The 13434-nt window shown below is 40.3% G+C and overlaps 2 protein-coding genes across 3 annotated transcripts in view; both read right to left on the minus strand.

Moving 5' to 3' along the window:
- LOC150044707 (ral guanine nucleotide dissociation stimulator-like) overlaps positions 1 to 13434 on the minus strand; it is a 358565-nt gene that overhangs the window by 344904 nt on the left and 227 nt on the right. The gene's annotated exons all lie outside the window — the stretch shown is intronic.
- Positions 3768 to 13434, minus strand: part of LOC150044721 (zinc finger protein 717-like) — a 44874-nt gene continuing 35207 nt past the window's right edge. Inside the window, exon 7 of one of the 2 annotated variants that reach the window (XM_090320980.1) lies at positions 3768 to 3844. The gene's annotated coding sequence lies outside the window, so the exon portion shown is untranslated. The remainder of the gene's footprint in view (positions 3845 to 13434) is intronic. The other variant, XM_090320979.1, reaches the window with a different exon arrangement.

A 13434-nucleotide genomic window follows, 5' to 3' on the forward strand; every position in this document is an offset into this window, starting at 1 on the left:
TGAATGAAAAATCAACAGGACAACAGATGCTAGTGGCTCATGCCAGTAATACTAGCTTCTCAAGAAAATGAGACATGAAGATCAAGGTTTAAAGTAAGCTTGGAAGAAAAGCTATGATACTCTTAACTCCAATTAACTACTTACAATTTGGAAGTAGAAATATGACTCAAATGATAGAGCACCAAATTTGAGCAAAACAGCCAAAGGCCAGAATCCAGGCCCTGACTTTAAATCCTAGTACAGGCACTCATACACACATACATACATACACATACAAATACAAACACACACACACACACACACACACACACACACAAATCAACAAGTTGTATAGTATGCTTGGTTCCTGAAATGTTCCTTCCCTCTTGCTATAAACTTCTTCCTAAGAGTGGCTTTATTTGTGAATAATTAATGCCATGCCTCTAATTTTACAGATGTTTTTTGGTCAATTATGGCACTTGGACTCTGGGTATGGGCACTGTCTCTAAACTCTATAACTCAAGGCTAGCACTCAACCCTTAATGTTACAGCAGTACCACTCATGTCTGCAGTTTAAAAAATATATATCTATCTATATCTATATCTATCTATCTATCTATCTATCTATCTATCTATCTATCTATATATATATATATATATATAGAGAGAGAGAGAGAGAGAGAGAGACCTGAAAACTAGAGTGGTAAGATTAATTCTTAGATTTTGCTGATTTCCAGTTGCCTCATCATTATTTGAATTCTCTTCATGCCTTTCTTGACTGTAAGACAGAATTTTCACTTTCTTACTTCAAAGAGTATAACAAAATAACAAATTACAAAATGTCAATCCAAGGCAACCTTGAAAAGGCAGAACTACAAACAGGATGGTTGCTGAAGATTTTAAATCCCATCAGAGTACATAACTTGCATTTTTCCAACTTTACACCTGAAGGTACTGGTTTGGAATGTAATAAGGATAATGAAAGAATCAAAGGATTAATCTTTTTTGGCCAGTCCTGGGCTTGAGCTCAGGGCCTGAATACCATCCTTGGGTTTTCTCAAGACTAGAGCTCAGCCACTTGAGCCACAGCACCACTTCTGGCTTTTCTCATTGTATGTGATACTGAGAAATAAAACCTGAGTCTTCATGCATGCTAGGCAAGCAGTCTACACTAGGCCAAACCCCTGGCCCCAGGAGTCAAAGGATTAATATTCTGTCTGCTGAGAACCTGGTGGACAAGCTGCAGCAATAGCTCTCTCCAGCTGAATCCCAAGTACTCCCACACATAACTGTGAGCCACTATAAAAATGAGCTGTACACTCTTCCTAACCCCAGAAACATCAACAGCACAAATCCACACCTGAACTCACCTACAGGAAGTCAGCAGCAGAATTAATTGGGCTGAGAACCACACATCTGCACAGGTACCCAGAGAGAACCACCAGCGCTAAACCAAGTAAAGACTGCCACAATTGACCACAGAGCAAACCTACAACAGTAGTTAGCAAGCCCTGAACTCCCAATGCAAAAATCACAGAGACAAATCACGAAAGGTATAAATAATGACAGCCCCACACAAATCCCAAAAGGAAACAAGAGCAAAGGGAAGAGAGAGAAGTCACCATCAAAACAAAAGACACCTGAAGAGATGGGAGACATGACTCCACTCAAGGAGATGATTCTGGCCATGACTAAAGAGGGTAAAGCAAAACTGCAGAAATAATTCCAGGAATATAAGCAAGAAATTACCAAGAAATTCCTCCATTTGGGGGCTGAGAGTTTGGCCTAGTGGTAGAGTGCTTGCCTCGCATGCATGAAGACCACGATTCAATTCCTTGATACTATATATATAGAAAAAAAAAACAGAAGTGGTGCTGAGGTTCAAGTGGTAGAGCTCTCGTTTTGAGAAGGTCTGAGGACAGTGCTCAGTCCCAGATTTCAAGCCCAGGAGTGTAAAAAAAAAAAAAAAGTTCCTCCATTTTAAAAGAGAAGTGGAGACAAAAATAGGCAAAGCTTATACTTCCCTAGATGGAAAGAGGAGCTCCCTCAGAACAGACATGAAGGGCTCAATGTCCACAGTGCAAACTACAATGGAAGTGCTAAACAACAGATTGACTGAGATGGAGAACAGGACATCAGAAATGAAGATAAAATACAAGAGCTGGAAGAGAGAGTCATCAGTCTGGAGAAATCAGTCAGAATTTACCAAAGAGAAGTCCAAAATTGGCAGACACATTCAAGAAATATAATCTCTGTGCATTAAAAATTGATGAAGGGGAGGAGTTTCAAACAAAGGGAATGTAATGCTTATTCGCCAAGATTACAGCAGACAACTGAGTGAAAATCTCACTCACATTACTCGAGCCTTCAGAACGCGGAATAAGCAAGACTCCAAGAGAAACTCTCCCACACACATCATAGTAAAAATATTAGATTTGAATAGTAAAGGACTATACCACAATGGAAAAAAAAATTAGAATCACTGCAGAACTCTCCACAAAACCCTAAATGCAAGAAAATCATAGAAAAATATCATTCATATCTTGAAGAACAACAACTGCCAAGCCACACTGATAGATCCAGCAAAAATACCAACAGATGCTGGAGGGGATGTGGCCAGGAGGGATCACTACTACACTGTTGGTGGGAGTGCAAACCCGTTCAACCACTATAGAAAGCAGTATGGCAGTTCCTGAAAAGACTAAACATAGAACTCCATGATGACCCAGCAATTCCACTACGATTTACCCAATCGTCCAGAAACAAGGACATACTAAATCCACTAGCACAAGGATGTTCATTGCAGCACTATTTACCAGAGCAAAGATATGGAACCAACCCAGATGCCCCTCAGTTGATGAGTGAATCAACAAGATGTGGTATTTATACACAATGGAATTCTATGCTGCTGTCAGAAAGAATGACATCGCACCATTTGTAAGGAAATGGAAAGACTTAGAAAAAATCATATTAAGTGAAGTAAGCCAGACTCAAAGGAACATAGGCTCAATGATTTCCCTCATTTATCATAATCCTTTATTTCTTTACCTTCTTATTTGCTTTTGGTTGGTTGTGGGACATGAACGCTAGGCCTGGGCACTGTCCCTAACACTTTGGTTCTCCATAAAGCCATTATAATAAATCATTTATACCATGGAAATAAGGTCACTAAAAATTATCAATACATTCACTTAGAAGTTTCTTAATTCAAAGCTCGGCAAGGTAGCTCAAGCCTGTAATCCTAACTACTCAGAAGGCTGAGATCTAAGGATCTCAGTTCAAAGCCAGCCCAGGCACTAAAGACCAAGAGACCTTTATATCAGTAGAAAACCAGAAGTGGCGCTGTGGTTCAAGGAGTAGGGTGGTAGCCTTGAGCTGAAGAGCTCAGGAACAGCACCCATGCCCAGAGTTCAAGTCCCAGGACTGACCAAAAAAAGTTTCTTAATTCACTAGAGCAAATGAACCATAGATTCTGACCTACAGCTACAAATGTCCCTTGATAAAATCTAGAACTTTCTATTTCTCTCAGAGCAATTAAAACTGCCAGGAAACTGACTGATGGTGCAAAGCAGGTTTGCAATGACTGACATTTTACAAAAGACTTATTAGCATGCGAAGATACCCACAAAAGCCACAAAATGTATTAGCTTTCTTTGGGAAGAAACACAACTCACCCCACAGAGAAAGACCCTTGGGAGGAGGAGGTTGTACTGAAGAAGCAGCTGAATGCACGTCTTCTCATGTCTCCATCCATGCACTATGTGGGGCTTTCTCAGGTTCTCACTGCTCACCAAGGTAAACCTCAGACATCCCAGGGGAATCACCAGCAGCCAGGACTCAGGTAATTGCCAATGCTCTGCTCTCCCTGTGGAAACATCACCAATGAATGAAAAAGAGAAAGTGCACTTCAGGGGGACATTAAAAAGAACCACAGTGCTTTTGGGAAAAATGACAATGCGTGTGTATGTGTGTGTATGTGTGTCATTGTACTGGCACTTGAACTCCACGTTTGTGAATTATCCTTTGGTACCTATCCTTTAGCTTTTTTTTGCTCAAGCCTAGTGCTCTACCAGTCAAGCCAGCTTCACTTTTGGAGTTTTTGTCTGAATTAAAGGTAAGAGTCCCATGATTTTTCCTGTTCTGGTTGACTTTGAAGCTTGATTCTCAAATTTCAGTCTGAGTAGTTAGAATTACAAGCATAAGCCATCAATGCCTGGCTTCGGTGAGTGTGGCAAAGTACTGAATTTGAGCTCCCGTGGCAGAATGAAAACAAAATAAAAAAGAAAATTAGGGCATATAAATATACAGAAAATATTAAAGCAATGAATTACACGTGGGGACCTGGGTGAAAGACATCAGAAAATTATCGCTAATATCTTTTTTTTTTTTTTTTTTTTGCCAGGCTTGGGCTTGGGCTCAGGGCCTGAGCACTGTCCTTGGACTTTCTCAAGGCCAGAGCTCTACCACTTGAGCCTCAGCACCACTTCCAGCTTTTTTCTATGTATGTGGTACTGAGGAATCGAACCTGGGTCTTTGTGCATGCTAGGCAAGCACTCTACCACTAGGCCAAACTCCCGGCCCACTAATATTTTTTCTTTGTTTTTGGTTTTGGTTTTTTTTTGCCAGTCCATTCATTCAACTCAAGGCCTGAGACCTGACCTTGGGCTTTCTCAAGGCTAGGGCTCTGTCACTGGAGCCACAGCACCAATTCTGATTTTTTCTTCTATATATGTGGTAACAAGGAATTGAATCTGGGACTTCTTTTGTGCTTATTCAAGCACTCAACCATTAGCCCAAACTCCCAGGCCTTACCTTGATTTTGAAAACCTAAATTTACTTTCCACAAAAATAAACTGACATCAGGTCAGGAGTTTGGCCTAGTTTGCCTAACATGCATGATTGAATTCTTCAATACCACATACATAGAAAAAAGCTGGAAGGGGTGATTTCGCTCAAGTGTTAGAATACTAGCCTTTGGTTAAAAAGTTGGGAACAGTGCCCATGCACGGACTTCAAGCCCCATATCAGAATAAAAATAAAAACAATAGCTGTTGCAGTGGCTCACGCCTGTAATCCTAATAGCACCGTGGCTGAGGTCTGAGGAGCCTGGTTCAAAGCCAGCCCGAGCACTAAAATCCGTGAGACTCATCTCCAATTAACCACTAGAAAAGGAAAAGTTGTGCTGTGGCTCAGGGGCAGGGCAGTAGCCATGAGCTGAAGAGCTCTGGGACAGTGCCCAGACCCTGAGTTTTAAGCTCCATGACAGACCAAAAGAAAAAAGGAAAAAAAAATATAAAAAAAAAAAAACAACAACAAAAAAACTACTGTTATCCTCATTAGTACTGCTAGTAGGAAATCAGGTATTATTTCAGGCTTTTCTTCTAAGATGTTCTAAATATTTCTTCCAAAATACTACTAAAGAAAGAATCTTTCAACAACTTCAATATTTTTTTTTTGGCCAGTGCCTGAGCACTGTACTTAGACTTTCTCAAGGCTAGAGCTGTACCACTTGAGTCTCAGCACCACTTCCGGCTTTTTTCTATGTATGTGGTACTGAGGAATAGAACCCGGGTCTTGGTGCATAGTAGACAAGCACTCTACCACTAGGGCAAACTCCCAGCCCAACAACTTCAAAATTTTTATCCTAGGCACTTAAGTACATTACAATTGTCTTTCTGGTATACAGAATTACAATAATTTTTTGTCTTATTTCTTTAGAACTGATGTTCTGGAGGTTTATTTTCATAAAAAAAGGACAGACAAACACTCATCAGATCACATGATTTCAATATAATTGACACCTGTAATCACCAGGCTGAGATATGAGGATCATAGTTTAAAAGCAGAGCAGGGATCAAACAGCTGGAAGTAAAGGTATGCATCAGGGGTACAGTACTAAACTTGAGGGAAAAAAGAGGAAACAAACAACACCCACACCCTGAGATCAATCACAGCACACACACACACACACACACACACACACACACACACGCACACACACAATATAAATAACAATACAGGTGTGACTGAGCTTCCTTGCATCATCTGAACTGTCTAATGGGAAGTGCACAAGACAATTTTAAATTTTTTGTGGCTGTATATGGAAACTCCATTATAAGGTCTTTTTTTTTTTTTGCCAGTCCTAGGCCTTGAAGTCATGTCCTGAGCATTGTCCTTGGGCTTTCTCAAGGCTAGACCTCTACCACTTGAGCATCAGCATCACTTCCAGCTTTTTTCTATATACATGGTATCGAGGAATCGAACCTGGGTCTTCGTGCATGCTAGGCAAGCACTCTACCACATGGTCAATATCCCTGCGCTATAAAGTCACTTTTGCCACAGCATCATTTAAAGTACTTGAAGGTTAAGACAGGAAAGTTTATTCTGAATCATTACTGCTATTGAGGACTTTAAGTTCTTTGTGTGTCTCAATGATGAAGTCACCTAAGATAACACATACATTCACCCATAGCCTTTCAACAAGAAGTCTGACCTAACATGGTGAATATTGCTAGTGTGGAATGTAGCATGCAAGATGGGAACAGAGGAATCTGAGGGGAGGCTTCAGGCCACAACAAATCACTCTGGTTGAACTGATATCCCTGGTTTTGTGGATGTTGAAGGCCTCACCACTAAGCTTCCAGGGTTATATGGTAGGACAATCCTTTCGCCTCCACACACACTCCTTGGAACATAAAGTTCATCAGTTTCTACCATCATATTTGTTTCCAGACTATGAATATATAAGAATAGATTTAAAAAGACCCCAAATCACAGAATATTCTAATACACTACAATAAAAATATATTGTACTGTTTTCATCCTATACACATACAGGGAGAAATCAAAAGGGTCTGTTGGGGCTAGGGATATAGCTCAATGACAAAGTACTTGCCTAGCTCTGAAACTTCCTGGATTCAAACCCCCTTGCCAAAAAAGAAAAGAGAAAACCATATAGCTAAAAATATTCTTAATTCTGATAATTTTAAAGACACAACACATTTACTTTAAACATTCTTCTGATATACAGAACAAAATTGACATGAAAGTTAGCTTCAGAAAAAATGTAGCAGGACGGGAGTTTGGCCTAGTGATAGAGTGCCTGCCTAGCATGCACGAAGACCCAGGTTCGATTCCTCGGTACCATATACATAGAAAAAGGCTGGAAGTGGTGGTATGGCTCAAGTGGCAGAGTGCTGGCCTTGAGAAAAGCCCAAGAACAGTACTCAGGCCCTGAGCTCAAGCCCAGGACTGGCAAAAAAAAAAAAAAAAAAAAAAAAAAAAAGCATCCTCAACTCAAAACTTCTGACAGTTCAAAGATAGCCTAGTGAGTAAAGTTGATCATAAGACTCATCTCCAGTTAGCAGGCAAACGTCAGAAGTGGAAGTATGGCTCAAGTAGTAAAGTACTAACTTCCAGCAAAATGTTAAGTGAGAGCCACTGTAATCCTAGCTACTCAGAAGGCTGAGATCTGAGGATCATGCTTCAAAGCCAACCTGAGCTATAAAAAGTCCGTAAGACTCTTATTTCCAATTAACCACCAGAACACAAGAAGTGGCACCATTGCTCAAGGTGGTAGGGCGGTAATCTTGGGCAGAAGAGTTCAGGGATAATGACAAGTCCCACAACCGGCCAAAAAAAACATGTGAAGTGACACTGCTGGCTTTAAGTCTCAGCAATGCCACCAAAAAAAAAAAAAAAAGGGAGGGGCTGGGAGTTTGGCCTATTGGTTAAAGTGCTTGCCTAGCATGCATGAAGACCCGGGTTTGATTCCCCAGTACCACATATAGAAAAAAAAAAGCCAGAAGTGGTGCTGAGGCTCAAGTGGTAGAGCTCTAGCCTTGAGAAAGTCCAAGGACAGTGCTCAGGCCCTGAGCTCAAGCCCAGGACCGGTTAAAAAAAAAAAAAGGGAATTTATTCCTTAGGAATTTAAATATATGGAATTACATGGATTCTTAGGACTAAACTATAAGGTTTCCAAAGCAAAGATTTCTTTAGTATACATCAATCCTTTTGTTGAATGAATAAACTATAATTGAAGGAACCTTAACTTCCGATGCTTTATTATAGTTTTGCCTTCATGTAGACAAGAACAATAGAAATTTTTGGATGTTTCAATATGTAAAAGAAATATGAAAGCATGAAAAAGCATATGACAAAAGACCCATTTCTTTTCCGTGTGTGTGTGTGTGCCACGTTTTTTTTTTTTTTTTTTTTTTTTTGCCAGTCCTGGGCTTGAGCTCAGGGCCTGAGCACTGTCCTTGGGTTTTCTCAAGGCTAGAGCTCTACCACTTGAGCCTCAGCACCACTTCCAGCTTTTTTCTATGTATGTGGTATCGAGGAATCAAACCCGGGTCTCATGCATGCTAGGCAAGCACTTTAACCACTAGGCCAAACTCCCAGCCCCAAAAGGTAATTCCTTTTTTTTTTTTTTTTTGCCAGTCCTGGGCTTGGGCTCAGGGCCTGAGCACTGTCCTTGGACTTTCTCAAGGCTAGAGCTCTACCACTTGAGCCTCAGCACCACTTCCAGCTTTTTTCAATGTATGTGGTACCGAGGAATCGAACCTGGGTCTTTGTGTATGCTAGGCAAGCACTCTACCACTAGGCCAAACTCCCGGCCCCTGTGCCATGTTCTTAGTGTTTTCATTCAAGGCTGGAAGTATATCACTTGAGCTATATGTTCACTTTTGGCTTGTGGGTTGTTAACTGGAAATAAAAGTCACATGAAATTTTCTATTAAGGCTGGGGTTATACAGTGATCCTCAGATTTTAGCTTACCAACCAGGAAACTGAGCTGATCTCCAGCTGGGGATCCTTCCCTTCCCTTCCCACCCCTTCCCTTCCCTTCCTCTCTCTCTCTCTTCCTTAGTTTCTTTCTTTCTTTTGTTCCTGAGCTATTCAGCTCAAGGCTACCACCCTACCCAAAGAACCACAGCATCACTTCTGGTTTTCTAGTGGTTAACTGATAAGAGTCTCACAGACTTTACTTCCCAGGTTGGCTTTAAACTGCTATCCTCAGATCTCAGCCTCTTGAGTAGCTAGGATTACAGGTATGAGCTGACTAGCCCGGTTTTGGGCTATTTCTCTGAGGCAGGAAATGTGAAATATGAAGGTGGCTAGTAGAAGACAAGGGACAGAATAATCAAAAGTTAAGACAAAAGTGTGGAATGGTTAGGACACAAAACAAGTGTATCTGCTCCACCACCACATCAGAATGTAGTAGAGTTTATACGTAAAAAGTTTCTCCTGGACATTACAATTTATCACTTATGATACTTTAATACATCCTTAGTTATACATTAAAACAAAAATGTAGTCAGTGTACCAAGACATTTATAATGCCTTCTAAGTTGTTTTTAGCCTGTGTATGTGTGTGTATGTGTGTGTGTGAGAGAGAGAGAAAGAGACAGAGACAGAGACAGAGAGAGAAAGGGAGAAAGAGAGATAGAGACAGAGAGACAGAGGGAAGCAGGTCTTATTGAAGTTTGGAATATAATGATCTAATTAGGGTCTTTTGTTATTATGTAGGTGATGTACACAGGGAATATAGCTACATTTAAGTCAGGTAAAGAGTACATTTCTTTTTGGACAACATCACCTGTTCCCTCATTCGAAGAGTTTTTCTCTTCCACCCCACCACACGTTTTTTTTTTTAGATTTTTTTTATTGTAATTAGTAAAAGGGTTACATGATATTTGCCAGATAGAAGGTGCATTAATTCACATACATTGATACCCTTTCACATGTCTTGGTACCCATTACCCTCCCCCCACCCCCCCACCCGTCTTGGTTTTCCCCCCTTCCCTATCAAATTTCAAATAACCAAATACAAATAAATTCAATATATCTGATAGCAAAGTGAGATACTATAACAATATGAGATAACCAAGGGACAGCAAAGGAGATGAGAGACAACATAGTACATTAAGTACAACAATCATTCATTATATGGCTTTTGTTTCAATATCCTGGAGGTCCTTTCAATTAGCTTCATACTATATGGCCTTATGTATCAAGATTTTGCTCTATTGCAAATCTCTGCTAGGAGAGCCCAAGGTTTCTACTGATTATGACGAATGAGGGAAACCATTGAGCCTAAGTTCCTTTGAGTCTGGCTTACGTCACTTAATATGATTTTTTCTAAGTCTTTCCATTTCCTAACAAATGGGGTGACTTCATTCTTTCTGACAGCAGCATAGAATTCCATTGTGTACAAATACCACAACTTGTTAATCCACTCATCAACTGAGGGACATCTAGGTTGGTTCCATATCTTTGCTATGGTGAATAGTGCTGCAATGAACATTGTTGTGCTAGTGGGTTTAGTATGTCCTTGTTTCTGGGTGGTTGGGTAAATGCCAAGTAGTGGAATTGCTGGGTCATAGGGGAGTTCTATGTTTAGCCTTTTGAGGCACTGCCACACTGCTTTCCATAGTGGTTGAACAAATTTGCACTCCCACCAACAATGTAGTAGTGATCCCTCCTGGCCACATCCCCTCCAGCATCTGTTATTATTCATTTTCCTGATCCTGGCCATTCTAACTGGCGTGAGGTGGAATCTTAGAGTTGTTTTGATTTGCATTTCTTTTATGACTAGAGATGTTGAGCATTTCTTCATGTGTCTATAGGCCATTTTTGTTTCTTCTTCAGAGAAGGCTCTCTGAAGAGAGAGCCCATTCTTTAATGGGATGGTTGTTACTTTGGAGATTACTTTTGGAGTGATTCAATTTTTTGAGTTGTTGATATATTTTAGATATGAGGCCTTTGTCCGTTGTTTGGTTGGTGAAGATCTTCTCCCACTGTGTAGGCTTCCTAATTAATTTACTAGCTATGTCCTTTGCCATACAAAAGCTCTGCAGTTTAATGCAGTCCCACTTATCCTGCCTTTCTCTGATTTGTTGTGATTCTTGGTCCTTATTAAAAAAGTTTCTACCTGTGCCCAGGAGGCCTAGTGTATCTCCTATTCCTTCCTGTAAAGTTTTCAGTGTGTCAGCTTTTACCTCCTTTGAGCTATGGCTCAAAGTAGTAGAGTGCTAACCTTGAGGGTAAAAGCTCAGCAACAGCATCTAGGCTCTGATTCTAAGCCTCATAAATGAGAAATGCACAACCACAACAACAACAAAGCATAGTTAAATATTAACAAATATTCTCATAAATTATCACATCAGGTACATCAATTATAAATACTCACAAGGCTCTCCAGATATAAACATAGCACTTCCAAGTGACAGAATTTTCATGTGTAAAATAATCACACACACACACACACACACACACACACACACACACACTAAAGAATAAAGCCTAAAATGACCCAGATGCCAAGGAAAAGAATGAAAAATCGACAGGACAACAGGTACCAGAGACAGAGACAGAGACAGAGAGAGAAGAAGGTTTTATTGCAGTTTAGAATATAATGATGTTATTATGTAGGTGATATACAGAGGAAGTACAGCTAGATTTAAGTCAGGTAAAGAGTACATTTCTTTTTGGACAACATCACCCGTTCCCTCACTCTCTCCCAGTTTTTCCCTTCCACCCCACCACACATTTTATATTTCATTTTCAACATCATGTTCAGTGAGTTCCACTGCTGCATTTCTTCACCCTTTGTCCCTTCATTTCTCTGTTTCTACTTTAAATGACTCAAGATAAAAGTGGAAGAAACCGGACATAGTTATTAAAGAATAATGCAGATGCAGACATTTACTGAGTGACATGGGAGGTCCTGATGACCCCCAGGTAATGTGAACAACAGTCTTGTTATGAGCTCCACTAGAAATCTTTGGAAGTCTCTCAGGCAAAATATGGTAAAGAACAAAGGGGAAGATTTAAATAATAAAAATAAGTAGGGGAAGATTGCCCATCTAGTTCTTCCCTTGTTGTTGTCGGTTGTGGGGACTTGAATGCTGGGCTTGAGTGCGTGAGCTTTTCAGCTCAAGGCTAGAGCTGTACCTCTTGTGCCAAAGCACCAGGTCAGGTTTTTGGTCGTTAGCTGGAGATAAGTCTCATGGACTTCTGTGCCTGGGCTAGCTTTGAAGCCCGATCTTGATCTCTGCCTCCTGATTCTCTAGAATTACAGGTGTGAGGCACTGGTGCAAACCTTTAGTCCATCTATTTGTAAAACAGCTTTATTACAAACTTAGTTATTCATAGACATAAATAACTTGGGGATGTGAGTTTGGCCTAGTGGGAGACTGCTTATCTAAAATGCAGATAGACCCAGGTTCAATTCCTTGGTACCACATACACAGAAAAAGCCAAAAGTGGTGCTGTGGCAAATGTGATAGAGCTCTAGCCTTGAGAAAAGCCCAAGGACATTGCTCAGGTCTGTGTTCAAGTCCCAGGACTGGCAAAAAAAAAAAAGAAAAGAAAGAAAAAGAAAAAGGAACACAAGCAAGAAACAATACAAATATCAGTGTGTGTAACGAAAGTTTTAAAAGTGGTGATTCTGTAGCTGCCATCACACTAACACAACAGAGTGGAATACTTATGGTAGGTCATGTGGATCTCAAAGACTAGACTATTGACTCTGTTCCTTTACAGAAAATGTTGGCCTGAACCTGTGCCCAGTGAATGGCATTTCTAGTACAGATCTACACTCCTTTGTATATGCAATTTTTTGTCCTTTCCTGTCTTCCTTCCTTCTTCCCTCCTCTTTGTATTTCTCTTTGTGTGTGTGTGTCCACGCAAGTGCTAGTGCATGTGTCTACAAATCCATGAATGGAAGTGCTAGTACTGAAGACCTCACTCAAGTTTAGCTTTTCCCTACTTCTTAGGCCACAGATCCACTTCCAAATTTTGGGTGGTTAAATGGAGGCAAAACCCTTACCAACTTTTCTGCCCAGGCAGGCTTCAAATCTTGATTCTCATATCCCAGCCCCTGGAGAAGAGGTATTATCCTCTTTCAACTACCTTTAATTTTACACAATTAAAAAACAATCTGGCAAGGGGCCGGGAGCTTGGCCTAGTAGTAGAGTGCTTTCCTAGCATGCACAAAGACCCAGGTTTGATTTTTGAGTACCACATGCATAGAAAAATTATGCTAGTTGTGCTATCGCTCAAGCTGTAGAGCTCTAGACTTGAGAAAGCCCAATGACCAGTGTTCAGGCCCTGAGTTCAAGCCACAGAAATGAAAAAAAAGAGGAGGAAAAAAAGCCACCAGAAGGAAATAACTAGGCAAATATGATAAATGTAATAGCTTATTACAGAACTGACTCACAATCTTCCATTTGAAAGGACAACATTATAGAAAGATATAGGACTAACATTTTAGAGTATGAGAAACTAAAGTGACATTACATACACAATTTGAGCCCTAATGAAAATTACCTTGAATAATAAGTTAGTATTTTTGTCTCAAGTAGTAAAGTCCTATCCACATGCCAAAACAAAAGAAAAAAAAAAACCTCAGTGGCAATGCCCTGAGTTCAAGCTCCATACCAGCACAAAACA

The sequence above is a fragment of the Megascapheus bottae genome, chromosome 29 (genome assembly GCF_031878675.1).
Source record: "Megascapheus bottae isolate mThoBot1 chromosome 29, mThoBot2.hap1, whole genome shotgun sequence".
Taxonomy (NCBI): domain Eukaryota; kingdom Metazoa; phylum Chordata; class Mammalia; order Rodentia; family Geomyidae; genus Megascapheus; species Megascapheus bottae.